We start from the raw sequence: 13,558 nt of genomic DNA on the forward strand, positions 1-13,558 counted from the left end.
TGCATCCAATCCATTCTCTGACGTTTCTCAGCCAGGACATTTTTCTTCTACCTATGCTATGCCTTGAATCTTTCCCCGCATTATCAATTTTAGGAGTTCATATCTGTTACTACGCGCTATACAGGGTGTTTGGTAAAGAATGGGCCATAGTTTAAACTTAGATTCCTGAGCTTAAAATAGGTCGATTTAAGCTAACTTACCTTAGTACGAAAGTTGATAATAACTAAAATATAGGGTGTCACAGTTAAACTTTACTTTATTTATTCTTGTATATTTCCTGACAGGCATAAGATAATAACACGAAATTTGGTAAGCGAGGATTTTTTGTGACGAGAAATCTAAAGTCGCCAGCAAGAATGATGTATTTCCCAGAGGGTGCTACATACGTCTTTCAGCGCTCATTAAATACGTTCAATTTTTTTTATCCCCCACCCTACATACTTTTTGAATCAAAATTTTTATTCACCTAATATTTTTACTTGAAAAAGATATACTAGTCGGAGAGATAGAAGCGGATTTTGTGCGTGATAAGTAATATGGAAAAACTATACGGGGATATGTTGAACTAGTTGTGTACATGACTTTCACCAACGGCTGGAAACCAGAGTTGGGGTCGAGGGTAGTTATAAGGGGTCAAAGTCGCGGATTTTATTATTTTTTTTATGACGCTCATGATTAAGATAGTGCACCAAAATTTGGGAATAAGTAGGTCATGACGTAACTAAGTAAAATCTCTAGGGGCGGAACGTGCTGCGTAAAATTATAAAGGGTTTTTTGCGACGTTAGTGAGTGAGAGAGTGGACCAAAATTTGGGAATAAGTAGATCATGATATTACTAAGTAAAATCCCCAGAGCCGGAAACCAGAGTTGGGGATGAGGGTAGTTATGAGGGGTCAAAATCGCCGTTTTTATTATTTTTTTTTGTGACGCTCATGATCGAGAGAGTGCACCAAAATTTGGGAATAAGTAGTTCATGACGTAACTAAGTGAAATCTCCAAGGGTACCACGCTGCGTGGCCGACAAAGGGGTGGGGCAGGGGTGAATAAAAAAAATATAAGGGGTTTTTTTGCGACGTTTGTGATTGAGAGAGTACACCAAAATTTGGGAATAAGTAGACCCTGACATAACTAAGTAAAATCCTCAGAGCCGGAAACCAGAGTTGGGCATGAGGGTAGTTATAAGGGGTCAAAATCGCCGTTTTTATTATTTTTTTTGTAACTCTCACGATCGAGATAGTGCACCAAAATTTGGGAATAAGTAGGTCATGAGGTAACTAAGTACAATCTCCAGGGGTGGAACGCTGCGTGGCCGGCAAAGGGGTGGGGGTAGGTGTGAATATAAAAAATATAAGGGGCTTTTTGCGACGTGCTAGATTGAGATAGTGCACCAAAATTTGGGAGTAAGTAGACCACGACTTAGCTAAGTAAAATCCCCAGAGCCGGAAACCAGAGTTGGGGATAAGGGTAGTTTTAAAGGGTCAAAGTCGCAGTGTGTATTATTTTTTTTTGTGACCCGGTACAACATTTGTCCCCCACGCAGCGTTCCGCCCCTGGAGATTTTACTTAGTAATGTCATGATCTACTTATTCCCAAATTTTGGTGCACTATCTCGATCACGAACGGCAAAAAAACCCCATATATTTTTATACTCACCCCTGCCTACCACCCCATTGTACCCTAAGCAGCGTTCGGCCCCTGAAGATTTTACTTAGTTACGTCATAACCTACTTACTCCCAAATTTTGGTGCACTATCTCCATCATGAGCGCCACAAAAAAAATAATAAAATCCGCGACTTTACCCCTTATAACCGTTCGCCACTCTGGTCTCCGCCTCTGGGGATATTACTTAGTTATGTCATGGTCTACTTATTCCCAAATTTTGGTGCACTATCTCAATAACGAACGTCGCAAAAACCCCTTACATTTTTTTATATTCACCCCTGCCCCACCCCTTTGTCGGCCACGCAGCGTTCCACTCCTGGAGATTTTACTTAGTTACATCATGACCTACTTATTCCCAAATTTTGGCGCGCTATCTCGATCATGAGCGTCACAAAATAAATAATAAAAAACGGAAATTTGACCCCTTATAACTACCTTCCTTCCCCATTCTGGTTTCCGGCTCTGGGGATTTTAATTATTTATGTCATGGTCTACTTATACCCAAATTTTGGTGCACTATCTCAATTACGAACGTAGCAAAAATCCCCTTATATTTTTTATATTCACTCCTACCCCCACCCCTTTGTCGGCCACGCAGCGTTGAGACCCTAGACATTTTACTTAGGTACGTCATGACCAACTTATTCCCAAATTTTGGTGCACTATCTCGATCATGAGCGTCATAAAAAAATAATAAATTACGCGACTTTGACCCCTTATAACTACCCTCGGCCCCAACTCTGGTTTCCGGCCGTTGGTGAAAGTCATGTACACAACTAATTCAACATATCCCCGTATAGTTTTTCCATATTACTTATCACGCACAAAATCCGCTCCCAGCTCTTAGACTATACAACATTCATCTCGCTAAACTTAACCGTTTTCGAAATAAACGCATTTTAAATCTGCGATGCAACATAATAATTGTTTGCATAATATCATTGTAGTTACACCCGAAAAATAAACTTAAAGCCAAAATAATTTCCAAAAATGTATCGCAACCTTCTTCTAATTGAATTTGCGATGAAATAACATAAATATGAGAACTTGCACAATTATTATTATTAGTCCAGAAAGCCACTGCGCAGCGCATCCGCTAGGAAAAATATTCCGATTCGGATTTTTTGCACAATCTTACTCAAAAAGGACAACTTTTAACAAATTTGCATGTTGCCAGGACCAAAAATGGGTCAAAATTTTTTTAAACGTTTTATTTTTTTTTCCTAAAATTATTTTTCTTGCATGGAACAAAGTTTTTTTTAGGATTTTTGGATCATTCCAAACAGAAAAGGTCTTGAGTGACATGTCTCTAAAGTTGATAGTTTTTGACATATAAGCGATTAAAAATTGAAAAATTGCGAAATTGGCCATTTTTAACCCTCAAAAACTATGTGAAAAACTGAAAATTTGAATGTTACCAAAGTAGGTAGAAATTCTTTAATAATCTATTGATGAAATCCCGAAGAGTTTTTTGCAATACTATTTTCCACCGACGCGACAGTATGGCGCAAATGAAAGGAATAAATTCGTTATTTCGTAATTCGATAAGGTCGATTTTTATTTTTAAGTTATGATATTATGACATATATGGTATACTAGTGACGTCATCCATCTGGGCGTGATGACGTAATCGATGATTTTTTAAATGAGAATAGGGGTCGTGTGCTAGCTCATTTGAAAGGTCCTTCAATTCTCTATTCAGTAATATAAACATTTGCGTAATTGTTTATACAGGGTGTCCAATAATTTAATTTTTTTTTTCAATTTGCCATATTATTTAATTTAATAAAATTTTTTTGGACACTGCGTATAAATAATTATGCAAATGTTTATATTACTGAATAGAGAATTGAAGGAACTTTCAAATGAGCTAGCACACGACCCCTATTCTCATTTAAAAAAATCATCGATTACGTCATCACGCCCAGACGGATGACGTCACTAGTATACCATATATGCCAAAGTATCACAACTTAAAAATAAAAATCGACTTGTTTCGGGATTTTTCCTTAAAGTCGCCGGTTTACGAAATAACGAATTTATTCCTTTCATTTGCACCATAATGCATACACATGCAACGGTGGAAAATAGTGTCGCGTACGTGTGATTAAAAATTAAAAAACAAAGGAGTTTTGAATACTGTATTGTAAAAAACTGTTCGGGATTTCATCAATCGATGTTTAAAGAATATCTACCTACCTTGGCAACTTCAAATTATTAAGTTTTTCACATAGTTTTTGAAGGTTAAATATGGCCGATTTCGCAATTTTTCAACTTTTTATTCGCTTTTATGTCAAAAACTATCAAGTTTAGAGAAAAGTCACTAAAGGCCTTTTTTGTTTGGAATGATCCAAAAAATCTAAAAAAACTTTGTTCCATGCAAAAAAAATAATTTTAGGAAAAAAACAAAAAAAAAACGTTTAAAAAAATTTTGACCCATTTTTGGTCCTGGCAACATGCAAATTTGTTAAAAGGGGTCCTTTTTGAGTAAGATTATGCAAAAAGTCCGAATCGGAATATTTTTCCTAGCGGATGCGCAGTGGCTTTCTGGACTATATGGTTTTAAGTTTATTTTTCGGGTGTAACTATAATGATATGCAACAAATTATGTTGCATCGCAGATTTAAAATGCGTTTATTTCGAAAATTGTTAAGTTTAGCGAGATGAATGTAGTATATCTTTTTTAAGTAAAAATATTAAGAGAATACAAATTTTGATTCAAAAAGTATGTAGAGTGGAGGATAAAAAAATTGAACGTATTAAATGAACGCTGAAAGACGTATGTGGCGCCCTCTCGGTAATACATAACTTTTTGTGGCGAATTTAGATTTCCCATCCCCAAAAACCCCCGCTTACCAAATTTCGTGTTAATAGCTTATGCCTGTCGGGAAATATTCATAAATAAATAAAATAAAAGTTTAACTTTGACACGCTATTATCAACTTTGGTAATAAGGTAAGTTAGCTTAAATCGACCTATTTTGAGCTCAGGAATCTAAGGTTAAGCTATGGCCCATTCTTTACCAAACACCATGTATGACCAAATAATTTAGTTTTCTTATTTTGATGGAATCCAATATCTCCCTGCTGTTCTCTATTCTACTTAGTACTGTCCTGGGGATTCTCAGCATTCTTTAAAAGGTCCACATTTCAAATACTTTCAATCTATTGAGACATTGTTTATTAAGAGTCATGTCTCTACACCATACAAAAGAACATGAAATACACAACACTTTAGTACTCGTTTTCTAAGATTTAGGTTGAGATCTCTAGGTACTACATAATATTTTTTTTCATATTATTGAATTTTAGCTAGAAGGCACTTCTAGCCTTTTCTATTCTAACTCTGATTTCTTTGGTATAATCGTTTGTTTCATTAATGTTTGTCCCTAAATAGATATATAATTCTGAACTCGTTTTATCGTCTTATTTTTTACGTGTAGATTGATGTTTCTAATATTTCTTTTTATATAAGCATGAATTTTGTTTTCTTCATGTTTAGTGACAGACCAACTTCTTTACTAGGCAACAACCTTTTATCGTCTTATTATTTACGTGTAGATTGATGTTTCTAATATTTCTTTTTATATAAGCATGAATTTTGTTTTCTTCATGTTTAGTGACAGACCAAATTCTTTACTAGGCAACAACCTTATCTAAAGTTCTTTGTAGATCTGTAATATTTTAAAAGAACATTAAAAGAGTCAAGAGAAAGGTAATGACTTAAAAGTCATACCAGAATGGCTTAAAAATGGAGTATGATCTATTTGGTAGGAAATAATCAAATATAGTGAAACTATAAAAGCGTACTGGAATCATTGGGAAACTCTGTATCTTTCCAATGGTTTATTATATATAAAGTGGAAAAGAACCGATGGAGTAGGTACATAAAGTTCAACAAGTTACTGCCAAAAACACACATTAAAAATGGGTTACAACAACTTCATAGCACTCTTTCTGGAGGAAAAGAACACTGGTCAGAGTTCGAGACATATTTTACTTGCTAAATTGTCGCAGAGGTGTAGAAGATTGGTGTAAGAAATTCGATTTATATAACGGTAGAAAAGAACCTAGAAAAAAAATCGTAATAAAATGGCACAATATTTTTACGGAGATCCTTTTAAACGACTTGCAATAGATATTCTCGATCCACTTCCGATGACAAAGAGAGAAAACAAGTACTTGATGGTCACAGTGGATGATTTTGTCAATATGGCCTGAAATTGCACCCCCTCCTAATCAAGAAGCGACTACAGTAGCAGAAGCATTCATAACACACGTCGTATCAAGACGACGATTTTAAAAATGTATTCTGATATAAGACGAAATTTTGAATTAGAATTATGGCAAGAATAAAAGAAAATCTAGGGTATTAAGGAAACTCAGCACTACACCTCTCCATCCACAATCACACGAAATGGTCGAAAGACATGCTTAGGATACTTTAATAATTAAAGTAAAGGAATTATTGCTCTATTCCTGCTAGCCTATAGAAGTTCAGAACATTAAGCAACTGGTTATTTCTTATCGATAATGATACTGGAAAAGAAATGAAGCTTCCTCAAAAAGCCAAGTCCAGGTTCGATAGGCATGCTATTGGAACGACTTGGCTCGAAAGAGGTGATCCAGCATGGGTATACAATCCCACACGTAATAAAGGACTTTGCCCGAAACGTCAACGAAACTGAAAAGACCCGTACACCGTCCTGCAGGAAATAAACTATCTAATCTATCGCATTCAGTTTTCAGCTAGAAATAAATCCAAGGTAGTTCATAATCAAGCTGAGGCTAGTTTCAGATCTTATTGCATAAAATGAGTATGTAATATAAGCCTCTGAAAAATATATTATTGAGCAGTTACTTTTTGCTGTTAATGTGTTATTGCTTAACATAAAAAATTATAATTATAAATATAATATATACCTAATTACCCGTTGGTTATACAAAAGCAATTATGTTTTATTATTAATTTATTAAATAGTATAACAAATCAATTTGTCAGCGCAGCAACAATGGACTTTGTATTGCCGTTTAATATTTTAAATATTATCTTATAGACCTGGATCCCGCGTACCAAAAAAAGTTGATTAATAGCAAGCTGAAAATTTGTTAATAGCTTAGCGGTGTCTAGTCGGACAAACTTTGGTGTATGGGAACACTGGAACAGGGGAAGTCTTAATTGTGGAACAAGTTAAAAATTTGGAACGTCAGGCCACGAAAATGTTCCATATATTTTGTCGGACAGAACTTCCAATTGATTTGTTACCATTTCATTAAACTCTCATGCAAGAATCACACTAGTGTTTATCACCAACTGGGCATTTTAATGAGTGGAACACTAAGAACATGTCAAATGACAGGAATCATGTTGGTTAGTAATAGCAGTCTGATTTTTGCACGAGAGTTTAATGAAAGGGTAACAAATCAATTGGATATTCTGTCCAACAAAATACATGGGACGTTTTCGTAATCTGACGTTGCAAATTTTTAAACTGTTCCACAATTAAAACTTCCCCTGTTCCAGTGTTCCCGTACATCAAAGTTTGTCCGACTAGACACCGTTAAGCTATGAACAAATTTTCAGCTTGCTATTAATCAACTTTTTTTGGTACGCGGGATCCAGGCCTATTATCGATAACTAATCGAATTAAAAAAACACGCAGTGTATTACTATTATAAAAAGTAGCAGTCTATAACATATTTTAAAAAATTAACATGTAAGTTCTTATTTATTATTATCATCATTATTATGCATGATGATGATTATAATGATATCCAGCAAAAGCAGAGCTTATGTGGCCCAAAATACAAAATATTTATAGGCACTATCTAGTATGTCGGGTATTGGTCGTCTATTTCAGCTGTATGTACTTCTATGGTTGATATATTTCTGCTAGATTGGTCGTTTAACATTTGATAGGAGAATTCCTCCCAGGTTTTTAGGATTTCCTTCTAATCAGTGATAAGCTGCCGCTGTCTTTTTGAAAGAACTTTCCTGGTCTTGCTTGGCATCCAGTTTTGATCTCTGAATCTTCTTGAAGAATTGTCTTGCTTGTGTGTTCTCTCTTTTTTCTTCTAAATCTCTGATTATTTGTTCCTGATATTACCTCTTCTTTCTTTTCATTAGTTCTCTTGTCTCTAGTCTTCTCTGTTTATACTTTTCATTGTTGTTGTGCGAGGGGTTTTGTAGCATGTTCCTTCTAGCCATATTTGTTATAGATTTCTGATAATCATCGAACAATTTTTTCGGTGTCCATTTGTGTCCTAGTATTTAATCTGATACGCTTGTTAAACCTACTTTTATATTTTTCCAAGATAAGGCTATGTTGTTATAATCTCTATGTTAGAGCTATTTCTATAGCTTTTTGAAATTTCTGTTCTGTCTGATTATCCCGTAGAATATCGGTATTCCATAATGGTGTTGGTCTATTCTTGTGGATCTCTTGGGACGCTATTATTGTTTTTATCTTCGTTTTTCCAGAAAATGATCCATGTCTCCATCCGCCCCTCTTAGGCGTGCTACATCTAGGCAGTTACTACCCTTCCTGGCATCTACTAGAATATGATCCATATTATTATACAATATACAATGATACTATTTGACAGTAACCTCTACATAATAAATTATCAGTGCATCAAAATATAGCAATAAAAATGTCTAATTGATAATTAAAGTTACAAATATTTAAATATATGCAAAATGCTGGATGCAATGATTTCTTTATTTAGTTACAATCTAAGAAATAATTACGTGACCTAGAAAAATGACTTAGCGGGTCAATATATTTTAGCTTTACACATCAGATTGCAGTTTACAATGGCTGCGGTAAGTATATTTATGCGTTTCCTTGAACTTCTAGAAGGTAACATTATAATATTATGCACTTGCTTTAATTTCTTGTTAAGAATATGTGTCAGACTATTTACAAAAAAGGATGTATTATTAGTACATGTAATAACTGTAATCAAGATATGAACGATTTCTCTAAAATTTAATTTATAATAATATTCATATACACCCAGGTGCATAAAAAGTAGACTATAAAATATCAACAAAATTTGAGATTAAATAACTTTTTTGTTTTTGGACAAACAATTAGACTGATTTGGCCACGTAGAACGAATGACACAACAGAGTCTAACAAATAAGTTAGATGAAGGCAAAATGGGAAATAAAAAAGGGAAGGCCGAGGAAAACATGGATGGACCAGATCCATGATATAGGTGAAAAGAGAGACGTGAATATAAGGGATATAACGAACCTGGTCACCAATAGAAGAGCATGGAAGAAATGATCCAGATTTTAGATCAAGCCCGGATTTATAGGGATATATCAGGAAAAACAAAATAAAGAGACTAAGAAAGAAGGTACATGAAGCCAAAATGGGAAACAAAAAAAAAGGAAAGCCGAGGAAGTCATTGATGAATTAGATCCATGATATAAGTGAAAAGAGAGACACGAATATAAGGGATATGAAGAAGGTGGTCACCAATAAAAGCGCATGGAAGAAATGTACTAGAGACGGAACCCTACATCCGACGACCAGAAGGGCACTAAAGATTATGAGAAAGAAGATGAAGAACGCAATTGGCAATTTTGCCAGAATTCTGCAGATCCTGTTGATACTGCAATAAGTCGTCAGTAGTGTTTGTTTATAATACATTGAGTAAGTTTCCTAGGTTATACTTGTTTATGTGTATTATCACCATTATTATTCAATTTGTACTCAGAGGAAATTTTTGTACGAGCTCTAGATGAAGTACAAAAAGGCATAAAAGTCAATGGAAAAATTGTGAACAACATCAGGTACGCCGATTATACAGTACTGATTGCTGGCAGTGAAGAAGAACTACCAATTCTGTTAACCAAAGTAGTGCGAGAAGGAGAACTATATGGTCTCAAGGTGAATGTAAAAAAAACTAAAACAATGGTAATTTCAAAAAAGCACACACCAGTTATAAACGTCCTAGTCAACAACAATCTCGTTGAACAAGTGGAAAAACTTTAAGTACCTAGGATGTTGGATACATGAAACCTTAGACCAAGAACAAGATATTAAATGTAGAATAGAACAGGCAAGAAACACCTTCTTAAAGATGCGACAGTTACTCACTGCCCGCAATCTTGATCTGTCCCTACGATACCGCATGATAAAGTGTTATGTATATAGTGTACTGTTGCAGGGCATGGAAGCTTGGACGTTAACAGTCAGCTCGTTATGACGTTTAGAGAGCTTTGAGATGTGGGTATTTCGTCGTCTGCTGAAAATTTCATGGACCGACCGCGTTAGAAATGAAGAAGTTTTAAGGCGTATGAATAGAGAACGTGAACTCACAGAAATTGTCAAGAAACGTAAAACATCTTATCTTGGAAACATATTTAGACATGTCAGGATAACTTTCTTCAACTTATTATAGAAGGGAAAATAGAAGGAGGACGCGGCCCGGGTAGACGACAAATGACTTGGCTACGCAACATCAAAGAATGGACAGGATTACTCGTAGACTTTTAAAGTCTAATAAGAAAAGCACAAAATAGAAACGACTTTGCAGAAGTCATCGCTAACCTTCGCTAAGAAGACGGCACCAAAGAAGAAGAAGATGCTTGTTCAGTTCATGAACTGCAGTTCACTAATCAGATTTCTAGGTTGTTATTCTTCTTCTTTATGTGCCGTTTTCTATTGAAGGTTGGTGAGCATCAACGATATATTTTTCGGTTTTGTGCCGCATGTATTATGTTTGCAGCTCTGGTATTTGGAACAATTCTCTTAAGCATATCTTATAGCGGCTTCCCACCATCGGAAATATCGCGGACGGACACGGATCAGCTCGTACCACACACCGTGGGAAGTGTATCCTACGTGGTAGCACAGAGGTGTCTGTGCTGATCCGTAGTGACAACGGTTTCCCAGGATCGGCAATTTAGCGGACGGACACAGACCAGACCGCACCACGCACCGTGGGAAGTGGTCGTCCGTGGTAGCACAGACACGTCTGGGATGATCCGTCGAAAATCGGTAAAGATCAAAGGTGCGTTATGGGATCGTGCGGACGCTCGCGCTGTCATGATTTTCTAACACGTTAAACGCCAGTTGTATCATTTACATCTACAGATACAAATAATTTTGATCATTTAGGCCACCTGTATACAAACGGATACAAAGGTATAATTTCACTTTGGGCTAGTTTTTTTTTAATGGCTTTAGGATTAGAATATGCGGCCAGAAACAAAGTACATAGTACATACATAAACATAATATATCTTATCTAAACTATCTAATTACTAACCTAAGTTAAGGTTATCTAAGTCTGACCGACCTTTTTGTTAAGAATAGATATAATAAACATTTTATTTTCAAAGTGAATTTTTGCTAAATTAATCTTAATAAAAATTTTGGGATAAGGACAAGGGTCACACTTTTCTCATCCAAGGGTTTTTCTTTTTTCTTAATAATTATTGATTACCTATATACCCACCCCACAGGGTAAGGCAGGCATGTAGGCAATCCAAAGGAAAGACATTAAGGTTACAAGCCTAATCTAGTCATTCTATAACTTAATTTTACAGTCATATAGGAAAAACAAAATAAAATCAAAAATACGTTTATCATTCAGTGCCAAAAGATACATAACATTATAGGGACCGTAAACGTTTAAACTTCTTAAATTTTTTGTAAGAATGTCCGACTGATGTGTGTACTTCTTACAATTAAATAATATATGATCCAAGTCCGCCGTTTCATTGCAAATATCATAAAGATTGTTATTAGTTATTTTTATTTTGTATAAATGTGCATGTCCAAATTTCATCCGAGATATGGTTGTTACGGAACTTCTCGGATAATCGTAATTTTTAAACCAGTAATTCTTTCGAATATCGGGTTTTAGCAATGTATATCTTGTGCCTTTTGTCAAAATAAAATGTTTATATTGTTTAGACTATTTTTTATATAAATTATCCTTAGCAATATTAATTCTCTCATCTAATGTTAATAAGGGTGTAACAAAAAGAATTCAGCGTTTGTATTTAATTGAATGGGGGATTTATAGCCCGGGAGGTAGTGTCAAATTTCAACGGAGCATTTTAGCATGGCTGTTTTTTCTTTATTTAGTTAGGTGTTCCAAAGCTTATTAACAAATGATGTGTCAGCTGGCCCAAAAGCGGGGATTTTAGGCAAAAAAGATAAAATATGAAACTAGGTCGAAAAACACAACAACTAATATGTCAAATCTCCGTGACTTACATCCATCATGGCCTAAAATACCTAGCTCCTGGCTTTCACCCAGGCAAGTCGGGTTCGATTCCCCGAGTTCAAATTTTTTTTGTTTTTAAAATTGACATTTTGCTTTGAAAAATAATTACTATTTTTATAATACCACGTTCTTATTATTTATACGACACAAATCGTAAACTATGCATTTGATCATATTAGGATGACCTTAAGCAAAGTTGTGCATAAACCCCTGAAGGTTGCTGAGTTGGTACGACCAATCTGGGGGTTGCCCCCCCTGTATTAAATAGTGTGTTGTTACTGCCTTCTGGTTCTAATTAATTAAAAAGACTAAACACGTCTTACTATACATTATATTTTATTCCCTGGTATCCAATATCTAAACAATAACATTAATGATTCATAGCGCCTCGCCTTACTACACACTAACTTCTAATAATTATTTGTATATCTATATCCATACTGATTGCTCAGCGTGTTTTTATACCTATCTGAACCATAACAAATATAGTTCAAGTTCACTCGTAATAAATATGTGATACAAACTATAAGCTATTGTTTTTATGTATGTTCAATACCCTAAAGGTTAATAACATCATATTTAAATTATGATTTATACAGAGGGTTCATAATATACCACATCTCCGCCGTTTTTAAAAAAGAAAGTCATAAGAAGAGAAGAAGAATATCTGACGGTATATTCCTCTTTCCCTTTTACAAAATGTTTATGGTTACCTAATACTATTTTCAAAAATTAAATTTCCTAACTATCCTAACTAACTGTAACATGGTACGTTTCAGAGTTTTTTTTTAATCCTAAAAATTGTTTATTATTATCACTAATTCACTTTCTGTTCCGTCTTGCTTTTTAGTCTTTTCTCCATTCACAAAACAGTGTCCACATAAAAACAGTGACTAAACCTATCGGGATTTTTAATATAGTCTTTTAGTGCCTATATGCATCTCCTATAAGCAGGGGAATAATCTAATCTACCTAACTAAAAATCTCGTATCTAACTAAAAGTCCTAAGCTAAGCTAATATTACTCGAATAAGTAAAAAAATGTATCCTTTACTCTATTAATAATTCCTATTTCAGTCTCTTTTGATTTATTTATATATGTCTTACGAACTTTAAAATAATGTACCTATAATAAAAATGTAATCTCTCTAAGAACTTCACTTTTTGTGTCCCTTTGCTTACTATCTACTAACACTTATTGTAAGATATTGTCTATCCTTAATTCAAACACTTCCATTTTCCGCGAAAATTTAACCTGAATTCATTATATACATTTAAAAATAAGTTATTTATAATTTACATTACTTTAGAGAAAAAAAATTTACAACTTTATAGTCTAAGAGCTAGTGAACCCTCCGACTAACGGTCGTCCTGTAAGGCTAAAAATTTTTCTAGTGATAATTCATAGCACAACAAGGCTAAAAACCATGACCTGGCAGGCATCAGCGGTGCACGTGTATCTACCAAGTGAATCGAAACGTGCAAATTTAGGGGGTAAAATAAACTTTCTCCTGTAAGGTTTAAATTTAAGTATGTGTTTGAGTAAGTAATTCAGAAGAAATGTGTACAATGACAGGCGATTCTGAAGAGCATAAGACCTTGCCAGGCGAGGGGAAATATTAGGGGTTTTTCCTAAAATTATT

This window comes from Diabrotica virgifera, chromosome 6 (assembly GCF_917563875.1).
Source record: "Diabrotica virgifera virgifera chromosome 6, PGI_DIABVI_V3a".
NCBI classification, from domain to species: Eukaryota; Metazoa; Arthropoda; class Insecta; order Coleoptera; family Chrysomelidae; genus Diabrotica; species Diabrotica virgifera.